The following is an 11,093-nucleotide window of genomic DNA, read 5'->3' as shown; positions in this document are numbered from 1 at the left end:
TCCGGGCGTCTCGCAAATATAGGCATTTCTTCTACGCGAAGAGATACTATTAAAGAGCCATCCATTCTTAGTTATCTCCGCCCTTTTGTCGTCACCACCTTGCTCAGAATCTCGCCATTTCGAAATATTCAGTTGTTCTCCACTCAGCCAAGTCCAAACCCCGCCTTTCTTCTGTAAGCCAATGTGCCACGCACTAGCATTCGAAGTACCACGCTTTTGAATCTCACGATTGATAAACTTCCATTCTTCTTCAGTTTCTATGGAGACTAAATAACCTTTCTGGTAGGAGCAAACACGCTTGTTGTTACCCCAATCTCTTCCTCTTTTCGAAAAAAAGGTAGGAGGAGTTTTTGAAACAGGTTGCTTGGCACTCTATGAGAAAAAATAAAGGAGTAAATAAATAAATGAAAAAAACTGTTGATACGAAAAAAAAAATGCTGATACGAATATAGAGGCGATCCTCAATCCTCTATGAACGGTTATATACGGGAATTGAATGCATGACCTTTGCGATACCGGTGTAGCGCTCTACCAACTGAGCTAACAAGCCGACTGGGAACCCAATATATTTTTTCAGGCCACATTTTCACTACTACTTAAGTAGAGTTCATGACTGTTCATCAACTGCAGTGCACATATATGATTTTCATATATTTACGTTATGGAATAATGCTGATGATGGACACGAAAAAGTATTTTTTATACAATTAATTTTAATAACAAACGATGGGCACTAAATCCCCCTACCTCACTAAAGCAAAAATTACAATTAGGCTACGTAACGTTTTAAAATGGAAATTGGGGAGATCAGGGTAATAGCATCGTTATTCATTGAATTTTTATTTTGCTCTCCAACTTACGTTTTAAATCACAATCCGATGTAATTCCAACAGGAAGTCTATGGCTCATTATTGGCATAATCAGTCAGATATTATCTGTATTTTACCGTTCATGTTAAGGTGTCTAAATGTTAAAATTGAAATTACACTGCCTCACCTGTTCCTGGCAAACCCATCAACAAATAAAGGATGACTGTGGAAGAGAATAAGCAAATAAATTGATTGTTATCTCAAGAATAACATTTAAAACAAAGAAAAAGTTTATTAGATTTCGAGTTAGACGGTGCTGGTGCATTTTATTTGCTACATGCCCTTTGATGTCTACCCACGAATTTTATAACCTTTCTAGGTAGCAGACAGAGAAATTTAAAAAAGTGTCGCATCTCCGCAATTTACCAACCAGCTGAACAAAACTTGTTACATGTGGAAAATATTTATAAGGATACGATAGACCTTCGCGAACGTCCCTCGCGAAATTCCTAAACGGGTTATTTCAAGTGCAACCAAATTATAAAATAACGAAAAGGATGTGAAATGCGCTATTCAAAAGAAAAGTAGTGTTTCGTTTTAGCTTGCAACAATTCGAAACGGACGACGGCTGTTTCTTTAAGCGAAGGAATCGGGTTTCAAATCTGACCGCTCAAAAAAAACTTCTGTACGATTTGAATCTTGGTCGGTCTCCAAACTTTTTGAGGAAATTTCCATATTATGGGGTGTTACTTAGCTATGGATCAGCCGGCGGCGGAACCTGTGGAACCCATATAATATATATTTATATATATATTTTTGCGTGTGTGCGTGTGTGTATATGTGTGTGTGTGTAAAAGAAGAGCAACCAGATAAGTATAAAGTTTGCTTTCAGCTACAAATATGAATAATTTAAAACAGAAATATGTTGTATTTGTCCATGACATCCAACTTGGCGAGCATCTGGCAGTCACCTACCCTGAGTGTTAATAATTGAATAACAATTTGAAAGCTGAAACGGTTTGGGTTCCGCGATATTTGAATAACATGAGGGCTCTCAGTAAACCTTTAGGCTAAAATTCATTGTACATGATCCTGGAATGGGGAACACGAGGCGAAAAATTATATCACCGCCGTGATGCTTGTATAATTTTGAGGTGATCCCTTAAACATGACTAATCAAAGGACTTTATTAAAAGTCAACGACAGAATTTTTTGATTAAGCTTAAATCAAAAAAGATTCTCTACGTGGTTGTAAGGAGTTCCATTGCAGAATTAAATACATAAAAATTGCTCAATTTTCAGGGTTGTTTTAATTATTTTACTGAGTGCACGTCACTTTAACCACCGACGGCTCGTTCAGAGCCATCGAAATTCATGATTACCAATGATGTTTTAACATAGGACGGGAAACGAAAAAGTACACCAATTCAAGTATGTTTTTTTTCCAAACCCCGGATCGAATTTTAAACTTTGCATCTGTGTAACTTAATATCATTTTAAGTACATCCTGATGATTAAGTTCGATCTCTTGTCTAAGCACGTGGAACGTTCAGCAGCTATCTGAAGAGGAAACGTGGTTCCCTTATGACATCTTGTCCTAATGGCATAAAACGATGGCAATTAAGCTATTTTAAATGTGGCTGCCAAAGCTTTTGTGTAGACAACCATGACGCAAACAACATGACCACCGCGCCAATGTCTGGCTTGTGCTATTTGCTTTCTGATTACTTTGCTTTGTATGACGGGCTTCAAGGAACCCAATTTATAAGAAATCCTTCTCTAATTAATAAAAAAATTCGGGCATCTTTAGAGTCCGGTGTGTTTTGTTTTAATCAAGAGTACCATATAACCGCCACCTGACATTTTTTTCTCGGATTGGTTTGGCTGAGTTTTACAGGAAGTTCCAAAATCGATAGAACTGTTTTGCAAATGGAAAGTCGAGATATAATTAAGGTGGTACTAACCTAGCGCACAGCTATTAAAAAACAATTTGCACACTTTGTTGGACTCAATTGTACTCATCTCGTAACTCATCGAGCGCACGGTACTATTATCGGTTGCTGTCAATACCTGTCTTTACACTTGTACGAATGTGTCATTCCGGGTAAATCTTTTCTCAATTATTTGGCATTGTATGGAAAGTGAAAAATATTGAGAAACTTATAATAAAGATAATGATGATAATAAAAGAATCCCCAAGTTTTGCTTTAATGATTAACAAATAGTTTAGAAGGACTTGTGTAGAGTTTGGTATGTTTCGCTATTAAAAGTTCCGTAGGAGTAAGAATCGAAATAAGCATTTCACAACTTGAAAGTCAATTTCGACGGTGTCATAGCTTACTTACCTAGCACACAGCATATTAAAAGGGTTTTGAAAATTTTGCCGTATTCAGTACCATTTACCATCCACTTCATCATGCGCAAGAAAATCAAAGGTTGTTGTTCAGAGTTATCGTTACGCTTATATTTCGTTCATCCCACAGGAGAGTTGCGGACTTGCGGCATCCCCATAAAACCCTTTTGCACGAGTTAGAGTTTAATGCAAATCCTGATCTCTGATCACATGTTCATGGCCTAAGTCTCCATTTTCTTATTCTGTTATAGTCGGACCAATAGACAAAAAGCAGCTTCCACCAGGTGTAGAGCATTGTTTTACTAATACAATCGAAAAACTTTAAGGCATTTAAATATTTTTTGTAGGTCAAGTTTTTTAACGAAGCAGCTCAAAAATAATTGATGTTAAGAATTGTAAATTTCTTTATGAGCTCTGCTAAATGGAAGTTGTCTTAAACAACTTCTGTTTTATCAACCGGCAGCTAAAGCTAGTACGCCATCTGTTCGTATGCAAAAATGGAAATGATTGCCATTTATTCATCTTCCTTATGACATACTTTTCAGTTGGTGGGTCTAATTACTTCGTATGCCTTCAACTTTGATGGAGTAACTCGCTCGTGTGTCAATTAACTTACATTATTATTTTCATTCCACGGCAAACCCTGAATCAAAGGATTTCTTGGTTTTCGGTTTTCGGATTTCTTCTTAGTATCTCCACGCTCATGGAATGATTAATTATTTAGTCCAGAATATTCCCCAGCCCTAGCTGCGATGTATTTAGTTATTCGAAGCTTGGAGCCTTTTGACCTATCACATTTGGGTGGTGTAGAGAGAAATGCACTTATATATTTAGATTAAATTTTTTTTTTACTTCTTTTGTCTTAATCGGACGTTTCTTCATTCATGTTTATTTATAAACGTGTATGACGTAACCTGGACTGTTGTAAACTGTGAGGCACATCTACGTAATCGAGTCCTTCTCTTACTTGTTGGAATTCCTTTTCAATGCTACGTCTCCGCAATAGCTATAATTGAAAACTGGGCCTATTGAAATATTCTGTATTTCTGTCGCTAAGCTTTTTCCTTCAAATTGTATACTCTATGTAAAAGTTCTTTAATCGTTGTTTAATTGTGTGTGCCGAGTAGTTTATAATCTCTTAGTTTATTGTCCCAATTTAATTCCAAGTTAGTCGATGTATTTTCGATTCAAAACGTTACTCCTGTCTTAGAAATGCGAAAAAAAATGGGTAAATGCAACTGATCCACAAAAGATCCAGTCATAAGGGTTTTTTTTTGTTCTTTCTAAATGAGCTGTTTATCTATTCAGACATTTACGTATTCATCTATTTGTTCATTAAACAACAACTTTGAATGTCAGCGCTACCTGCTAAGACTATTAGTATTACTTGTTATTGACGATATGTAAAATGGTTTCCGTGTTTACATAGCCTGATGTAAACACGCGAGAGGTTGGGAGAACACTCGATAAGCGTAGGAAACCACGACGCGAAGGGGAGTGGTTTCCAGCTTATCGAGTTTACATACGCTCATGTAAAATGGTTTTATGGCCAATCAGATTACTATTTGAATTATTTTATAAAATACGATGTCAACGACAGAAAGAGCAATATCTACAAACAAACCCAACTAATTTATTAAACAACTTGTCATATCCTTACCAAGGAGAGACTCGTAAAGGTCACCACTGACACAATATCACAGTTGTCTCTAATCTAACTCGAGATTAACAATCTTCCATAGTAGCTCTCTCTCGGTATACTGTTTTGAAAAGCCTCACAAGAGAATATGGCAACCTCTTCCACTTTTTTGTTTTAGTTTTTTATTTTTTGAGAGCGGTCGTCTTCCCCTGTTGGCTGCGACAAATTGGTCATCTCCTTTATGACTCGAACGAGTATCAAGATGTTGAGCTGAAGAATGTAATAGAAATAAATTGATTATTTAGATATGGTTATCGAATAACCAAAACAGGAGAGGATCCTTGCCAAAGACATTACTAGTTTGGTAACAAGTGTTGGATGAAGAGTCATTTGCAGGGAATAGAACTCCAAACTGGGGACCTAGATTATGAGCTTCGATTCTCTGACAATGAGCTAAAGAATCTCGAACTTAAGTGTCTAAACCGAGTGAACTATGCAAAGTGAATCCTCATGTTAAATTATATAAACATAATAAACCTGCTCCTTTCATCTTGCTCAATGTTTTTTTTAACTATTTTTGCGCGACAAATATCAATGTGAAACAGTGAGAAAACATCAACAAAGAAGGAGAATATTTTTTATACTATGTAGCAAAAGTTGGAGAATTTATGAAGCTATCCTATGCCAGTGAAGATATCAATAGGTAAAAATTGACCAGCATCCCCGCAAACAGCGGCCACGTCCAAAGTTTTTTTGTGAGTAAATAGGAAAAGAAAAATGTTGCGCGGGGTCATTTCATAACTACTCAACTCGCTTTTAAAGAGCAGAGACAAAATATTTGGCAGCGATTAGTACAGGTATACCAATCACAATCACCAACACTAATCATAAACTCAATGAAAGCTACATAGGCGACGAATATCCAGATGAGGTTGTTAATCGAGGAAAGTCAGCAGCTAAACTCGAAGAAGTGAAAGAAAAGAAAGAAAGACAAATTTTCAGCAAATGAAATGATACCGATTAAAAAATATATACAAAAACAAAGCAAAGAATTAAATGCAACAAATTAAAAGGAGAAGAGCAAGAACAAACCCTTGAGTTTTTTTCCCCAATATTTATCACTCGTATAGCTTTGTAACCCTTCCTTTTTTTTCCAGTAGTGATGCCAAGTAAAATGGCCACCAAGATCACTGGAGGACCTACCCACAAAGAAAGGAGGGAAATCGAAACACTTCACTGCATGAAAACACCATATTTGGCGATCCGAAAGCGTGATTACAGTTTCCAGTGCATGTTGTAAAATAATGAACTTACCCCGTGAGATGACGTGATACATGTACATTTTGGTGTTGATGTTGTAAACTTTCACAACGAAGAAGTGGAGATTCCCTCAATCAGCATCCAATGGAAAGCGGCCATTAAGAAATATTGTATCAGAGCTGCTATTGTAACACAGGCAGCCTGTGGAAAGAAAGAGTTTTCGTATAATTCTTCATATGGGTGAGCATGTGAAAGGCATGTAAAAAATTTCATTCTTTCTAATGAATGTGTTTACAAACCTTTCATCTAGTTCTTGAAGCCTACGCGCGAAAAGTTTGGACTCTTGCATGCTCTCTGGAGCTTCAACGCTGATCCGTCAATGAACGCGAATTTTAACTTCGGCCCCCCTGCAGAGCATTTTTAAATGTCTTCTCTGTTAGCCTTTTGTCCAGACTTCCAACGGTGAAGCCGAACGACTACTTCTCAGTGCAAACTGCTTATCATTTTTTCCTAAATACCAGGCCTGGATACAGTGGCCCATGTATTTCAGCACCACGGTCTCCTTGGCTTTTCCAATTTCGAGCAACAAGTTTTAAGTATTAAAATTTCTAGGCACAATTTTGCCGAGGAAAAAAAATTGTTTAGTTTCTTAGCTACTCTCTCTACAGGTTTATGAAAAGCAATCCTCAACATTAGTATTGTGATATTATCATATCATTTTAAATTAATGTGTAATGATACTTTACCTAATGCAAGTGCACTCGCTATTTCTTTGTCTGTATTGATGTCCGCTAGAGACTTCAGAAACTTTCAGATCACACGCTTTTCAGGCTTTAAGATGTCAATCAGACTCGCCGAGCGGTGTACGAACACGACCGAATGCACGGGAAGAAATACTGATTGACGAGTTGCGTAACAGCAATCAATAGTTTCCCATAATGAGATAATGGACTACTAGAAAATAGAAAAAGTCAAAAAGTGAATAACGAACAACTTTTATGAATCAAAAAGAACAATTGATAATATTTAGATGTATAACCAAGTATAAAGTATAAAGTAACCAAGTATAAAAGCAGAGCTGCAGGGGGTTTATTACTGTACAGCCCTTTACCTCATTAAAACCAATCACTGGCTGTCAAAGAATTTATTCATGGAAAAGTAGGAAGGAGCATCAATTATTTAGAGGGGGGCATGGAGTCAAGGGCTTTTCAGAGGTTGGAGGGCAGCTTTCCTTTATTCATATAAGAAGTGAGACGGTCATCTTCTTATGCAAGTTCCGTGGATAATGAGAGTGAATGATAATTACTGGCTAGATAATTGATGCAAATAGCAAGTAAAGGATTAAAAGCAGGACATTTTAAAATTATGGACGGAAAGCTTCCTCAGTGAACAAATCGATTGAATCAAAGTAGTTATGAAAGACCAAGTAAAAACTGGGAACATTGACAAAGCGATGTTGGAATTTTTCGGTCTGAAGCGGAGATAAAAAAAAAAAAAGAAAACTTCGTTGCCTCGATTCAAGCCTTCTGCGCGCTATTTATTTTTTATTTAGTGCATAGAGATAAATCTGTACTCGAGCCACGATGCCTATCCAGCAACAGGGTATTCTTGTTTCTGTAGCGTGAAGTGACAAGAAGTATTGCAATTCTCCCCTTGGCCGGAATGCTCGTCCGTGACATGTTCCTCCCCCCCTCCCCCCACCCAACCCTTTGCTCAGCATTTCCTCAGGTTGTTCTGTCAGTTCGCCGGTACCCATTAAACTCCAAGATGAAGCGAGGCACCATGAGGATAAAGAGTCTTGCACAAGAACAGAGAAAACGGCTAAAAAATATACAAAGCTTTAAAACGCACGAGCTGAGCTCCTAGGCCATTAAATCTCTTGTTTTACCAAGTCGTCGCCGCAGTGGATTAGAGACCTTAAGCAAACCACGACGACGGCGGCAACGGGGACGTAGCAAAACAAAAACTATAATGAGCAGAACAATTGCGATGGAATGCAGCGTTAGGGAAACTGAGGCTTATGGAAGAGAGAGAATCATGAGCGTAGCCGTGAACCACGCAGTAAGCTCGATTAAATGTCAGACGAGATGTAACCTTCAAGCTAACTCTTCCTGTTAGAGTTGTTTCTTCGTTCAGTCAGCGGAAAACAAAACGGCGTCGCTCGAATAAAGAAATCGCAAGGGTCTGCCTCCTCTTCTCGTGTTAACAGAGGTTTGTTTTTCTTTTGAGGGAAAAAATAGAACAAATAGTCAATTACCCTCATTCATCGTTTTCGAATAAATCAGCTGCGTATTCATTGCCGCAATTTAAAAAAAATAATCTCTTGGAAAAGTTCAACTTGAGCTACTAGGCTAGCTTACACTGCAAGCACATTTTCATCACGTTTCTTTTTTTACAATTTTGCCGTAGTTTATCGTTACAATGGTTTCCCTTGAGCTACACGGCTAGATCACGCTACCATAACATTTGGACGTGATGTTGAAAGAAAGGACAACATCAAGAACCACATTGCTTAAAGACTTCATTATGCTGCAATCGGGAATTTTAAGACTTAATTGTCTTCATTCAAAACATTAGTGACTACCGAATTCCCTAGCAGTCGAAAAACTACGGGAAATAGCCTCATATTAAATAAACAATCTCAGTCGCTGTGACCGCATAAGTCCAAATACCTGTTTTGTTTTAGAAGTGATCATATTTTAAATCAGTCAGGAGAGATTTATTTGGAAAGAAATGTAGCTGTGATTTCCACTTCTGAGAGAAATTATTAAACTATCCCAAGCATGTCAGAAGTATCTAAGATGTCTAGCAAAATAAATTAGGACGGATAGTTTTGTGTTTGACTTTCTTTAAGTTTAGAGACTGCGTGAGACCTTTGTATGGCAAGGGATTAGATTGTTATAATCTTAAACACAATTTTGAATTGTGCTGCGCTGTAACCGAGAATCTCAAATTCCTTTCTAGCGAAAAGATGATTTTTCGAAATGAAACTTACCTCTTTCAGCTAATAATGAAAGTATTGTAACCGAGAGCATCTTAACAACCGTCAGCCAACTGATCAGGAGTGCCTTCGATTGTTTTCACTTTGCAAACAGTTTGCAGCTTTTGAGTGTAAATGTTTTAGCTTCGTATTTACGTAAGTGATTACGTTAACCTCTGGTCGTGCGCGATGAATGCCGAATTGGTTACTCGACAACGTGTCAACAAAATACAAAACATCCGGCTTTGAGGAATAAACAAACTGACTCGCGTTCCAGTTTTCAAAAACCTTTGTATTTATAATCAACGAGAAGATATTATAGGTAATATTTGCTGAAATTACACCGCGTTTTCTTTGCCAATGGACCATAACAGATTACACACCTGACACAATAGAATATATTTGCCATAGGATTGTATTTTGAATGTACAATTAGTCAACACGATGAATTTAGAAGCGTTAACTATCAAATAATATTGAGAAGGTTTTAAACATTACTCACAGAGGAATCCATATTTTAAAACCACCTTTATAAAGAGAGAATCAAACAATGTATTAGTCGAGAGGTAAAGGTATTAATGCTGATAGTAAGAATGATTGTTTGGATATGTGAACTATTTAAGTGATCACTAATTTTTCATCTGACTTTCTCTCCGCGAGACATGAAATTAGTGCCAATCACTTCCATGGACATTAGCTCTTTTCAGGACAATACGCGCTTCTTGATCGACCGTTCTTTCTAACGTTATGCAGTTTCTACCGCGAACATTTCATCTTGTCATGCAGGTGGAAGTTCAAAATCAACGAGTGTTATCGACGACACTGAACAATATCGAAGCCACGGATAAATGGTCTTAGGTATTATTGCTTTTTTCTCCGAAACTTTACCGATTTCTAGTTTAAGCACTCCTCTTTGAAAGTGATGGTATATTGTAAAGTGGCACCCGAGTTTATAAAGCAGTACCCAAAATTTCATTTTAATCTCGTATCGTAACCAAGTGTTGATATCTCTGACCATGTTCAAGCCATTTGCATTAATCTCAGACATACCTCAATCGTCTCTTGACGTCATTTAATGACTGAGTAACATTAGCTGGCTAATTAGTGGTTGACTTAAAAATTAAAACAAGACATGTCAGAAATATCATATGATCATTACATTATGGTGAGCCTGGGAGAGAAATCAACTGCCCTTAGCAAAACAACCCAGATGCGTAACTATAGTGCGTGAGTGCATCAAAAAATAGGGGGGAGGGGAGGGGCGTGGATGAAGCACTAGAAAGAATATCACCCCCTTTCTTTGCCAGAGCGATTAAAGTAACAATTTTTGAAATGAGAAAAATCTACTCCAGACACTCTGAAGTAGGACCCTCCCCTCCCCTGTTAAGGAATTCTGCTAGCAGTCCTTTGTCAAAACAAAAAGCCAACGAGTCGTCAACACTTAATATATTTTGAGCTTTAAGGAAAGGAAATTAGTTGCTTTTCGGACGCCATCAAGAAAAGAAAAATATCCTTTTTAATTAGTATTTAAAGCATTAAATGTCACAGACATCTAACGTGAACTATATTGAGTAACATTAAGGATGAAAATGCAATAAAGTGATATTCTCCTAATTATTTTTTTCCCGTTGATTCATGCAGTTCTAGCTTTTTTTGTTGATTTGGTATGTTTTTGATACTTTGAGACAACATTCGATGCTCACCAAAATATTGAAACCCGCACCGTAAATCGTTTCTTCCCGTTCCAAAGAGCCAAAAAACATATATGGAAATGAGTTTATCAAAACAAATCTGGCCAATCTGGTCAGGGAATGGGCAAGCTTGGATGACCACCACTAATCGTATGTGAGAAACAATTAATTATTTGTCGCTGATGGGTAAGGTGGGGAATAGATGGTTTTCAGGGGGAACGGAAGAAGGATCAGTCGTCGCTAATAAAGTATATAAGTGGACTTAATAATATTGGCTGCAAATTTCCTGCAAATGAGTGGGTTTTCTTAAAAAAATATTACGGAGCCTTATAAGGGGACTGGGGGGGGGGGGGGGGAAAGT

Source organism: Pocillopora damicornis, chromosome 1, assembly GCF_964200805.1.
Source record: "Pocillopora damicornis chromosome 1, jaPocDami1.2, whole genome shotgun sequence".
Classification (NCBI taxonomy): Eukaryota; Metazoa; Cnidaria; class Anthozoa; order Scleractinia; family Pocilloporidae; genus Pocillopora; species Pocillopora damicornis.
Note: the sequence above shows the minus strand (reverse complement) of the source record.